We start from the raw sequence: 13808 nt of genomic DNA, 5'->3' as shown, positions 1-13808 counted from the left end.
AACCGCCTACCACCATGGCCGAACGGTTACCATAATGGATTGCCACGCAGAGGTCCCAGGTTCGATTCCCTACACTTATTTCTCTCGTGAGTTTGGGTGTAATTTGTGATTGTCTATGTGCGTTTTTATTGCACCCGCGACACAGAGTTTTTCCTAGTGCGGAGCTACGATTGCGTACGTTATTTAATTATTATTTATTGTTATTATTTAAACTGTCAAGTTTACTCAATTTAACGGCAAAAAGCAGAAAGACGTCACATAAATACGAATGATAATGAACATTATCGATAATAAAAAATATAAACATTCTATAACAAGTACAAACGGCAAAAGTCAAAATTATAAGTTGGTTTCCGATGGAAAAGAGGCATATAGAACAGGGATATATACATTTATTCCAAAGAATATGCCTCGACCTCTGACAATAATTTCTTGAACTAACATTGACGCATATCCTCGGCGCAATAACCATAAGCTATCGACATAAAAACCAATGGGGAAGAAACCATCGACACGTTAGCCAGAGCAGAGATATTAATTCCATAGACATATAAACCAAACACATGGAAATAATAAAACATTGCAGAATCCTGATAGATATGTTAATACGCTCAACTTTAATTTAACAATGTAATAGTTCATAATAATAATGTATTTAGTAGCAGAAGTACTGCCTCAGGATTTTTTGCCACCAAGCGATAATTGAGCATTTCTGCGTTTCTGTTTTGTAAGGGTAAGGGTGCTGGTGAAATCACAGGCTTATGGAACTTGTCAACTTATATCTCAGGGAACCGGACACGGTAGCAGTGCTCCTCAGATCTTTGTAACTTAAAGCGGCACTTATATCATCAAAAATGTAAAGATAAGTTTTTACCCTCTCTGGAATACCCGTCAGATAAACGGCGGCAAGACATGTAAGTTTATGCAACTAACTAGAAATTATATATAACCTTTTTCCAGATGTTCATCGGGAAAACTCGGAAATTACGAATGTTACCGAACGCTGTTGCCGCATCTATAAGTGCTATTAACACTTTGACGTTAGACATTGGCCAATAAAGTTTCGTTTAACAGTTTAATTATATAAATACATTAATATGAAAACTTCTGGACGCGGTAATGACTATCGGAAATTCTCGTTGCTTCCGACTGTTCCCCATGTTCAATGTTAACTCACTGCAACGTTACAATTCCGTTAAAAAAATACAACCAATAAATGCGCACCCAATACATTACCGTAAAGCTGTTGTAATAAAACTCACCTTCTGACTTCGCATAATTACAATGGGAGTTTCCGAATAAATAACGTGGAAGCAATTAGGTTCGGTTCAGTTGCGATCGAGTTGGCGAAATGAAATTCTCAGAGCCAATAAAAGCGACTTCTGTAGGTGAGACTCGTCTCGGGGAAGTAGTACTGGCTTCGCTTGTATGTTTCACTGTAATTGTTGTTTGAGAATTGGAAATGTGTGGGAAATGTTGTTGCACAGTGTAGGATTAATAGAGTCCTGAATTCGTCACCAGTTTTATAGTCAATGTCGTTATAAGTTGTCTCATATTTAAGTCAAAATAATTTTAGTAGTTATGGGGCGCACTGTAAGTTTCCGGAATGAATAAGAAAAAAAATTGTATAAATGATCAGAAATTACTTTACTGTTTCTTAAAATATTCTCCGTTAGCGTTAATGCACTTTTTCATACGAATGAACCAATTTTGAAAACATTTATGCCACTCCTCCGTGACAATCTCTGAAACATATTTTTCATACTCTTTGACAGCCTCTTCAGGTGATGAAAATCGTTGATCGCGTAATTGGTTCTTAATTTTTGGAAATAAATAAAAGTCACAAGGTGCCAGGTCGGGACTGTATGCGGGATGGCTCATAAGGTCAACGTTGTTCACCTTCAAAAATTCATTTGTCTGTCTGGCCGTGTGATAACTGGCATTGTCGGGGCATTTGCCGGCAAACAAATCGTCGCGTATCAATCACTATTCACGGTACAACGATTCTCCAAAGCAACAGTAGCCACGTGTCCAGTTTTATTAAAAAAAGAAGCAATCATCCGCTTAGAGGCACTTTGCACGCGCGACATTGGTTGGTTTCGGCTCATCTCGAAACACCCATTCGCTCGATTGCTGCTTTGTTTTGGGATCTGTTACTATGTCCTACACCAAATTTGACGCCCCTTCGTTGAATCTGGTATGCATGGCATTGCACCAAGTGACGCGATCCGTTTTTTGAGCCTCAGTCAATAGTGTGGGATCCACCGAGAGCACAGCTTTTCCACGAAGCTCCGCTGAGCTGTTCAATTACACTTAAAGTCGTAGAAAATCATACTATAAAAATTTTCACGAGTTAAATCCATGGTGATGTAGATAACCAATTTCTAAAATGACGCCACAATGTAAAAATAAGTGACAGTCAGATGAAACATACCCTGTTTTACCCAAAGAGTTCCATTTTCAAATGTTGTAATGTCTTTTTAAATATTGTTTACGTAAGTGGCCAGTTCCGGAAACTTATAGTGCGCCCTATGTATCGATCATGATCTAAATTAGCATTACTTTCATCAATCTTGTCCGCAATAATATTAAGAATATAAATACTAGTATGATCAATAACTTTTTATCGATTGACTGATAGACGCTCGAAGCCCATTCTTCTTCCAATATTATACCCGTTAGCGCGAATTGTTCGTTCTGTATGCAGCGGGTTGATACTCGTCACCCTTTGCGGGATCTCAAGTCCCAACCAGTACGACTACCAAGCCGTACGAGCTTCCTTCGACACACCACCACATGCGAGGCGTAAACTTTGGTAGGCCAAACACGCCATTCCTATTGATCACGTCACCTTTGCCGAAAATCTTTCCCCCAGACACGTGTTGCAGTGATCAACATGAAAGTTCCTAAGACGCTTCAGGATACAAATTGGCCGATGTAAAGACTACTTGGTGAAATGGGGCTATATCAACCCGTCTTAGAATCATATATAATCACCCCACACAAAATATGTCTAATCTCTCGCCACGACCTGTTAAAGGCAACAAATATGAACTTAGAGGTGGCTAATTACTGGGTCAAAGGAGTTAAACACAGGTTTGTTATTAGAATTTGTCATTGGCTCGATAGGTAAACTAATACGGGAAGAACTGAGAACTCGTTGATGCATTTTTTTACATTCGCACGTGTAATTATTCTTTTGCAGTTCATAAAAATAGCTGTAAGCCTTTTAAATAAAATGAAAAAATTTACGTCAAATCCTTGTGTCACAATTTCTTCTCAGATTTCATTATTTCTCATCGACGCGAAAATGGAAACAGCAATATTTTACGTCCATCCATCTCGAATACTCAAGATAAAAAGGCGTGTAGGCTACGACGCAAGCACGTACGAGGCAAAATTTTCCAAATAGTGACACAGAACCGGCTATAAAACTAAAAGCTTTATGCTTCCGCGCATATTTGCCTGAGTTTTGCACATTTCCGCCGTATCCGACTTTACGGCCAAGATATAGCATTAAGCCGATTTGTTGAGAATAAACAGGACAAGTTTTTGGTGTAATTTTTTGCTATCGGCGTACAATACAGTAACAGTAAAAGAAGGGTTTTATTTTATGCTAGTTTTATGTTATGTTACAATATAACAATAATAATGTTTATTGTTACAAAATAATCACAACTTAGTAGTTCCTGAACTATATGTATATACCTGTGTTACAGGAGTCATTGTCCTGTTCCAGTTCGGTACTAATTTTACTGGAAATGGAATTGTACCCGGCATGGGTTAAAATATATGTACATAAGAAGCATATGATACGAGAACACGAAAACAATCCTAATATTAGATCAGTTTGCAACACTTTTGAGCATCGAGTCAACAAAACAACGAACAACATACGTTAGGAAGAAGTATAATTAAAAGTTACCTGTACCGATTCTCAAAAATGTTTTAATTGTTTTAGGACGTGTATCCGAACTCTACATTGAAAACTCATTGCAATTATTTATAGTTCAGAGTTTCTTCAGACCATCGATTATGTGACATTTTTTGTTATTTTAATAGGTTTATATATCCGAACGATTGACAGTTCTTTCACATTTTCAAATATGATATCTGTTATCTTTGCCTCTTCCTGCAGAAATATTTGAAAAAATAAAACAACAAATCCTGCTCTAATGTACAGTGTATTCAAATTATAAGTGTAATTAGCAGCGCCCTTACACGGTATCAAAAGAAAAGCAATAAATGAATATGAATATATTTTCATAATTGCATTTTCGTTGTTGTTCGGCAGGGTAAACGACTATTTCTGCATAAACTTGTTGAATATTCTTCGTGCATCAGGTTATCGAGTACTACTTAGAAGGAATGTATTTCCGAGTCGTGTTCCAGAACGTTCTTTACTAAACGGTGGGCTTTACTCCACCAAAACTTGGAATTATCTAATGCACCAAAACATCAAGTAATCCACGCTGTCCATGTTTGACCTGAATGCAGATGCAAACCTGAAAAGTTAGTGGTACTGTTAAGGAATGACAAGTTGACACTGAATCGCACGGACGCCCAAACACTATAAGTTACATCAATGAAAGCTTTTGTGAAATACATCCACAGACTAATAATTACAATCTCGAAATCCAGTCCCTTCAAAACGAATTCGAAGTAATGTGGTACGATCACAGTCCGAAGCCGATTTCGGAACTGGGCCATCAATAATACAAACATCCATTGTGACGTCACGGATTAAAAACTTCGTTTCTGCCGAGTTTTATTCAACTCGTATCTTTCATCCTCAAGTGAATACAAGCTCTGTTGTTCGGGATTTTAGGTTTTTGTTGCCGTTGTACATTTGTGACAGTCTGGCAGACGATAGCTGAAATGTGAGCAAGTTGAAAAGCAGACATAATAGTAGTGAACGTGGCTAAAAAACTTTTGATTTCGAATTCGTGCACTAACAATCACACGCCTCGGAATATTCTAAATCCACAATTAATATTTACTCTGTAATTAGTAGCTAGATAGATCATAATGCAGACAAGTAGTTAATCAGATTTGTCGAAAAAAAGATCTCCAGGACGGTGTGTACAACAAAAATATGATAGTAAATTGACTGTCTTACCTTTTGTTATACCAGTTAAAAGTAGTATTTTGTACAGGACTATTCATATATTTTACCTGATTTGACCGAACAAATGAACCAAATTCCCCTAGGCTGTAAAAAATAATTGACTGAGAATCTCTTCTCCATCAAGAGCTATCTAAAATAAGTCGATGCAATTAACCTCGGCTTGGAGAAAAACAGAAACAGAAGTTACGAGGCAGGTCAATCGATTTGTTGCTTTGGCATTACTGTAACTCGTTCCACCATTTCTCCCGAACGATTGGCGATTCCGGTTCGTAGAATCATTATCCCGAGATTCCTTGCATATTGTGTTTTACTTTTGGGGTAGCGCAGTGGCGCATTAACACGATTGATAGTGGTAAAGTTGTGTTTGCTGACGTTGTTTTGTAATAGAAGATAAACTCATGACAGGGTTGGTGATTAATGGTTCACTGATCCACTCGTCCCACATCGATGACTACGGCCTCTTTGTCTAGCGTGTCAAGGTTCAAAAGACGGGAGATTTTTGCACAGGTTTTTGAGGATGTGTTGCGTAATACATTAATTGAATATCGTGTGTGTCATTGTGTTAACCGTTGTTTGCAAAAGATTTTGAGCGATTTTAAAATAAAATGCAAATAGCTTCTATGATCAAAATGACTCAACAAGACGAAACTGATAAAATATCTGGGATCGTTGTTAACAAAATTCCGCCATCAAAAATAAAAGGCAAAGCTTGCATCTTCTGATGGACACTTTTCCAGTGAAGACTTTTCTCTTTGGATTAATTTTTCCCCGGTGACTGATTCCGTGGATCCTGTTCGGTGATAGTCCTTAGGTGTTTCATAATAAAATTGTTGTTATATAAAGTTGCTAAAAAGATTAGTTTTTACGCGTATTCTAAACAAGAAACAGTTCCAAAATGACGTAACATAAAAGTAGATTTTGAAATTATCTTTTGTGGAGGTACATGGCAAGTATCGTAAAACAAACATTGATTCGAGTTTCTTTCTTAAGTACGTCAGTAATTTTATTACAATGTTTTATGAAGAGCATACTAAACTAATCAGAATCTTATTTATTTGTGTCGTTTCTTTGCGTAAACATTATTCAATCTTTGGTGATTACTTTCCGGCGAAGCAAATTGGGAGAAAATTTATGTAAAAGCCTGACAAAAATCAAGACCACAGTTGAATACTCTTATAAACCAGATATTATAGATTTGAGGGTAACCGAACTTAAAAATGCCGTTATATCAATGTGCTTATTCCCGTTTTGTTATTATTGATAAATTTTTCACTCGAATTGATTTTACACGTGCTTGTCTGTAATTTTGGAGGTAACATTTTATTAGGTACAACGTGTCTAAATTTAATTCATAATATTTTTTTTTATTTATTTTATTATCGAGTTCTTAGGTTTTCGCGATTGTTACACATAGGAAATGAAACTATTTTTCCGGATTTAAATCGTGTTTATTTGTTTTTTCAAACAAACCGACGTTTCGGTCAACCGTGACCATGGGACCTGTAAAGGGCCCGAAACGTCGGTTTGTTTGAAAAAACAAATACACACGATTTAAATCCGGAAAAATAGTTTTATTTTATTATTTATTTATTGTATAAAGGACAAAATACACAAATATGTTTCTAATCGCATTTTAACCACTAAGGTTTGTCATAATTAAATAATAAAGATTATATGTTGAATAATTTAAATATCAACCAATATTCACAGATATCTTTCAGTGTGCACCGAATCACTACATTTGGCAGCAGGGAGGTATTGAGCACTTTTACAAATACACCACAATATTAAATCAATACTACCCTCAATACTTGACCACCATTTTCGCCAATGTTGCCAGCTCGCAATGGCAGTGTTGCCAGCGTGTTTGTTCCGGCTGCTAATGGACATATACGAGTAGCTGCTGCGAGGCTAAATATTGCAAAATTACGTAACCCGTTTGATTTATTCCTTCTTTCTCCCTTTATCTGCTTTACTCTTACATTATTAATAGCTGCGTGTTCATAATAATATTTTGCTTTTTCAAGTTCAGTAAATACAATAGAGATGGCATAATTTGATTAAAAGTTGTTACCATAGATTTAATATATAGGTTGTTACTTATTCATACAGCCCAGACTTTTAACAATTAGCAAAATACAGAACTTGGTAGGTCTGAATATTATCATTTCATATTTTTCAGAAAGGTTCGATAACAACTAGGGGATTCACTGCTCGACATAGGACTTCTTCCAACACCGCAACAACATCAGGTCTTGAATTAATCACATAAGATAGTTTGATAAAGTTAAAATCAAACTGAACCTCTCTGACCTCGTAAAAACCAATCATCTGACCAATGCTTAATTTACTAACGGTACACCTCGCCTCAAACGTGCAGACCGAGATACCCAAGGTTATCCCTTAAATTTGCCGCTTCTTAATTGTGTCAAAGGGACGCGTTTATTTATATACATAATATATGGGACAACAAATCGTATGAGAAATGCAACTTTGTCGTGTCGGCACAGCGCGATAAAGGCACAATGCAGTGCGAATATAACTCGCGCGGCTGCCGCGTAATTGCTGCGCCAACTTTCGAGCTCAGCTAGGGCTGTCACTTCGCATCGCCACTTTCAACTTAGTCAACAATTGTGATAAGTTAGTCGTAATTTCGGACTGCGAGTGGCTAATTAATTCGGAGAGACTAATAAGCTGCGACGGGTTAGATATGCGTTGGATAAGAATCTAGATGTTTTGTAACTCCCGCATTTACTGGATTTGCGTGAGGTGAAACGTAATGTTACGCGTGATAATTCCGGATAAATTTATTTATAAATCGTTTGTAAAGTATACTTCTGCCAGAATCACCGATACTCTTTCTCAATTTTCTCAAATTTCGTAAATATTGTGTACTATAGTTGAATTTGTTATGTATGTCTAGTAGTATTCATATGTTCTACCTGCGTACGTAATACTTAGAGCGGAAAGATTTCTTCTCAACATTTCCCTTTTAAACTTTAGTAAATCCAATCGTAACAAATAAACACTTCACGTATGAAATCGCTGAGAGCATTGCTTGCCTCGCTTCGCCCGTTACAGGAATAACCTCCGGTTAATTGTTCCGCGAACTTTGTGCTCCACACTTACCAAGATTTCTCAGGAAATGTACGCTATTCTCTTAGACGGTTTTAAAACATCCAACTTATTACATTTAGTTCAGACCCTTTGTGGTTTTAGAGTGGAAAGGAGGATTATTTTTAATTGGTTTATTATTTGAGTTGGATTTGTTGTGTACCCCATGTACTTAGAAATGATGTTAAACTTATAGCCGAGGTGTTCGATTTACAATTAAAACTAAAACTTGACTTTTACCTACTGTCTATTTGGCCGTTGAATTTGAACTCGCAGTTATATTGTAACATGGTGCAGGTGAACCCTCATTCGGGTTCACCGGTACTGCATGATAGTATAAGAGGGAATGATTGACTCGTTGGTTGGTAAATATTTGTTGTAACTCGAGTTTTCTTCAAATTAAATGACATTATTACAAAATGTTCGTTGCTTACTGCTGTGGATAATTCGATTTACCTTTCTATTCAATAGATTCGCTGAAAATCGCATCGATGCAAAAATCGTCAGATCATATACTCTTGAATTTTCATAAAAATCAAGCCGTGATGTGCATGCCTAATAGTAAGAATCCACAGGATTGCAAAGTGGATATTGTCTGGATTTGCCATAAGTGTTTTTGTAATATATATAGAATTATACCAAATTCCGTATTCGCCGTTTCTGCCTACGATTTTGGGTTAAAATCCGGTTAAGATCTGGACGGATTGATTGAGTTTTAACCCACTGCCCATCTCTGTTAGAAGCAAAGAAATAATACATTTCTTTGCTTGCACCAAGAGGGCTTAAAATTGTCACGTATGGTGATTGCTACACAAATGTTTTAGCAGCTTCGTGACTATATAAAGCGCCCAAGAGCATGTATAATACTAACTACTTTATTTGATTTATTCTTTACATTTTAGAAACCCTGTGTGATGTTTCAACAAATCTGTTTTTACTCGCTTAAGTAGGTGTTAAATAAATAAAAACAATTAACCCGACTCACAGACTTTCACATCAACAGAAATATACACCAGTCTGTACTAATCCTAACACTCGTGGCGCGAGGGATGTTAAACAGCTGGGCTATATTTAGAGCAATTAACTGCGTCCGCGCACCGATGTTTATAATCGCATAATAATGTAAATTTACTGTTCAGACTACTGGAGTATTAAGGTTATCATTTCCTAAGTTTAAAACATGCATCAAAAGTATTTTAATTGAAAAGTCATATTACAAGATTGAAGACTACGTGTTAGATAAAGATGTACGGAAAGACGACATGAGTCTATCTTCCACATAAATATGATTCAAAATGTATTATAGCTTTTAAGTTTATTGGAAAAGAGCGATCCTTAGACTTTCTTGGTCAGTCTTCTCAGGAAGGTCAGCGCAGTGAACGAGCAGTAGCTTAAAAAAAATTACGTTTTCAAGTGTAAAAATTTTACCTATGGAATAAATGATTATTTGAAGACGAAACGATAAAGAGAATTGAAATTTTTATACCAATTTTATAACTTAATAAATACAATTTTAACCTTATTTAACCGATATAACTCAAGGACATTACGAAGTCCATAAAAATCTTTCCAAAATTCATTTAGAAAGCCACTCTGGACGAGAATGACCGAGAATAAGTTCATCATGATCGTCGTCATCACTTCAGCGGAAAGACGTTTACTGCTGGACAAAAGTTTCCTCAACGACCGCCTTCACGATAGGTCTTGCGTTATATAAGAGCAGAAGATACTTTGACAAAGTAAATCCAACTGAGGGGCCACGTGATATGAGGACATCAGTACAGAGTACTAAAAAAACCGACCTCAAAAGTACGTGGAATTACATATAATTACCATGTTTTATTGAAATCGGTTACCGGGTAGTGCGCAAACCCGGATTCATTCCCCAGTTCGCCACTAAAATATAGTAAAAATCGGTTCTCACTTCTTAAAGTATACTGAGAGAGAAAAACGCCTTGAATTAGAGAATAGCAAAATCAACCAAAAAAAAAAGCAAAATGTAGGCACCATTTATAGAAATGAATCTTCATGCGTGAACAGACACCCTTAGAGGTAGATGATTTTCTTCAAAATGAAATAGGACCACTATGGAGATACCCTCTTTCCAACAAAAAACGAATCATGAAAATCGGTTCACAAATACCGGAGTTATTGCGCAACATACATACAAAAAAAAATTAGCTCCTCCTTTTTTGAAGTCGGTTAAAAAGTGTTGTGCTTTTACATAGGAACTATAGAACAATATTTTTGCAAAACAGTTTAGCATTTAACAAACAACATCGTCAAAGTAATTTCGAATTATTTTAATTATTGGTAGCAGTAGAGCTCCTTGTGAAAAAGTTCGTCCAGAGAAATACTGCCATCTTACCTGTTTCTGCCGCCAAGCGGTTATGCGAGTATTACTGCGTTCCGATTTCGAAGGGTAAGAGTGCTGGTGAAATTACAGACACATCGGACTTGTCAACTTATGTCTTATGGTGGCTGGAACTGTGTCAGTACCCCTAACCTCTTTGCGATTAAAAGCTTTGAGTGGCATTGCAACTGTTGTGGATAGGCGTGTCGCTTACCACCAGGCGCACGACTTGTTCGTCTCGTCGCTTGGTATTATAAAAAAAATATTGTATGCGATTTATAAGGTACTTTTAGTAGTTGGTGCTCTGTCTGTAGATAAGAAATAATTGTTTTTGTGTTAGTTACATTATTTTTATTAATGTTTATGTTTTATTTTGACTTGAGTAAAGTTCTTAAGCAAAAACCTGAGCGTGGTTTGATAAGCGACGATTCGATTTAGTGCTACTTATGAAAATCGGTAGTTTACAGGCTTAATAGCCCAGCAACATTTGAATTCAACTCTACTGGCATATTGCTTACGATCAAACGACGTAAAGGCCAAAGCGTCCAATTGATGCGCGCTTGACGCACCTACACAATTGTAAATACCTCAAAGAAGAAAGAAATGCTTTGAAACGTGACTAAATTTTCAATCAGGCAGTATATTATTATTCTGTCTGTCTGGTCACATCTGCAAAATAACAACTTTTCAGGAAAAACATTTAAGATTCTACGAGAGATAACTTTTTTATGCTTCAACAGGAGAATTATACAATTTTACATGATATACATGGTTATTATACAAAAATCAAGCACTTAGAAAAATCTCTTCTATCCGACTGGAACTGGAATCTTCTAACAAACCGTGCCAGACTCTATGCCAACTAAGCCACGGACCGAACTAGTGGATCTTACGACGTTGTTAAAAGTGATGCCAATTACATAATACTAGCTGACTGCAACTTCTTGTTATTTTAATGGAAGATACTAACTAAACTACTACTAACTAGACATATTTGTCGAGTTACGTAAGTAGTTTAAATAATCATCAGTCACAGATCACCCCAAAAGATAAATCAGATTGTTAAATTTTAACTCCCCAATAAATTTACTCATGCTACTTGGCGTATACGATGTGGGCCATCTTAAATTACGCAGTCTATGAGCATCGACTAATAAGACAGCTTTAAAGTTAAATTTATTCTCGACTTTTTCTTGCTGCTCACGAAAGAGACTGATGTGTTGTTGCGTTTATCTGAATTGACGCTAATGAAAACATCTGTAGAATTATAGAGCTGTACCACCATAACCGTACATGTAAGAATTTATATTCACTCATTCATTGTTGTAATGTATTCTTACAAGTTACAACTTTGTTATTGATACAAAGATCTAACAAACATAAAAAAACCTTCGATCCAACTTTTTTTATAATAACTACGCAAAGGACGAACAAACCGTGCGCCTGGCGGAAAACGACACGCCTGTCTACAACAGTAGCAGTACCACTCAGATCTTTACATCACAAAGATCTGAGGTAATAGTGCAAGACATAAGTTGTCAACTGAGCCTGTAACTTCACAAGCACTTACACTTCTAAACCCAAATGCAGTAATAATCACACTACTGCTTAAAACTGGACTCGAACCAGTGTCTGGCGTCTGGGCATGGCAATAATAATAGCAAACTGGTGAAGTATTGTCGCAAAAAACAGATGAATATCATGATAGCAAAAACATCATAACATTCAATCAAAACAAATAATGAAATTAAAATTCTATTCGTGGTGATATTTTCTATTGCAAAACAATTCCTTAGTACATTTAACTAAGTTTACAAAAGATTAGTGCCCAAGGAGCACACTTTATATGCCTTAAAACTGTTATATCTATAAACAGTCTTAATCTGGTATTGATTTAGATAATAGTTCTCTATAAATGGTTTTAGAAAAAAGAAATTGTTCTTATAGACTTATTTCACTCAAGTCAAAATTTTAAAACCTTCTTAATACCAAACAACTTCATTAAGTGTAATCTCTCTTAATATTTACTCTTATAGTGCTTATTTTAAGTTCATCTGTAGAACAACTTTTTATTTTTAGTAAAAGTGTTCTATACACATCCAGTAAAGTCTAATAATACTCTAAAAACTAGTGTTCTTAAGTTTATTCTGAATATATTTAATTTATAGACATTCTGTAGTGTTTGTACTTATTGACAAACACGTTATAGCGCATCTTCAGTAGATTTTATTTAAAAATATACTGCAATTAGAGTTTAAACTCTATTGGTTTATACGTTATAAGTGATCATGCAAAATGGATAAAGTAAAGAATATTAAAAGATCTGGTGGAGGTGGTGAACCTTGGATATTAATTCAAATCATTCGATACAATCATCGTTGCCAATGCCAATTGTTCAAAATCCCCAAAAATCACGGTTAAAATCCCCAAATTTGGGGAGAGCAAAGTTCATATTCCCCACAAATTCCCCACATCTCGAGTTTTCATTATTTATTACAAATACATCGCTTAAAAATATAATTAAGAACTATGAAACTCAAAATGTAATAATCTATTACGTTTGCTGTGAATGTGAACAAAATGTAAAAAGTAAAACTAATTATAAAATTAGATGACCTTAAATCGTTTAATTATTTTAATTAGATTCAACATTAATCTGTAATCAGTCTGAACAAAAAATCATTTTTCTTTGCCTTACAAAATTAAGTAAATTGATTATTTGTTGTGCATTTGGTGACACTACGTTAATGTTAGAAATAATCAATGAGTTTCAACCTATATTTGATATTTAAAGTTAACGGGTAAGTCGTGGTGTGGAAGTACCAACGCTCGGCTTTGTTTATCAATAGCTGATTTCGTTTTGCTTCATACCGGGGAAGGCCTAAGCGGGAGAAAGAATCGCAAACTCAACACGCACCGTCTGGTAATTTTACAATTCAGAACCAATTCTTCAATTCAACTGCCTCCGTGGCCGAATGGTTACCATGCCGGACTGCCACGCAGAGGTCCCAGGTTCGATTCCCGGGCCGGGAGAAATGTTTGTATGGCCTACATTTATTTCTCTCGTGAGTTTGGGTGTAATTTGTGGTTGTCTATATGTGTGTGTCCATGGCACCCGCGACACAGGGCTTCCCTAGTGCGGGGCTATGTTGAGTGTGTGCGTTATTTATTTATTTATTAATTCTATTTAAGCTGCTTGTTAATAATACCAGA

The sequence above is a fragment of the Hyposmocoma kahamanoa genome, unplaced genomic scaffold (assembly GCF_003589595.1).
Source record: "Hyposmocoma kahamanoa isolate Upper Pololo Valley unplaced genomic scaffold, ASM358959v1 63, whole genome shotgun sequence".
NCBI lineage: Eukaryota > Metazoa > Arthropoda > Insecta > Lepidoptera > Cosmopterigidae > Hyposmocoma > Hyposmocoma kahamanoa.
The sequence above is the reverse complement of the archived record's forward strand: the minus strand, read 5'-3'. Positions refer to the sequence as shown.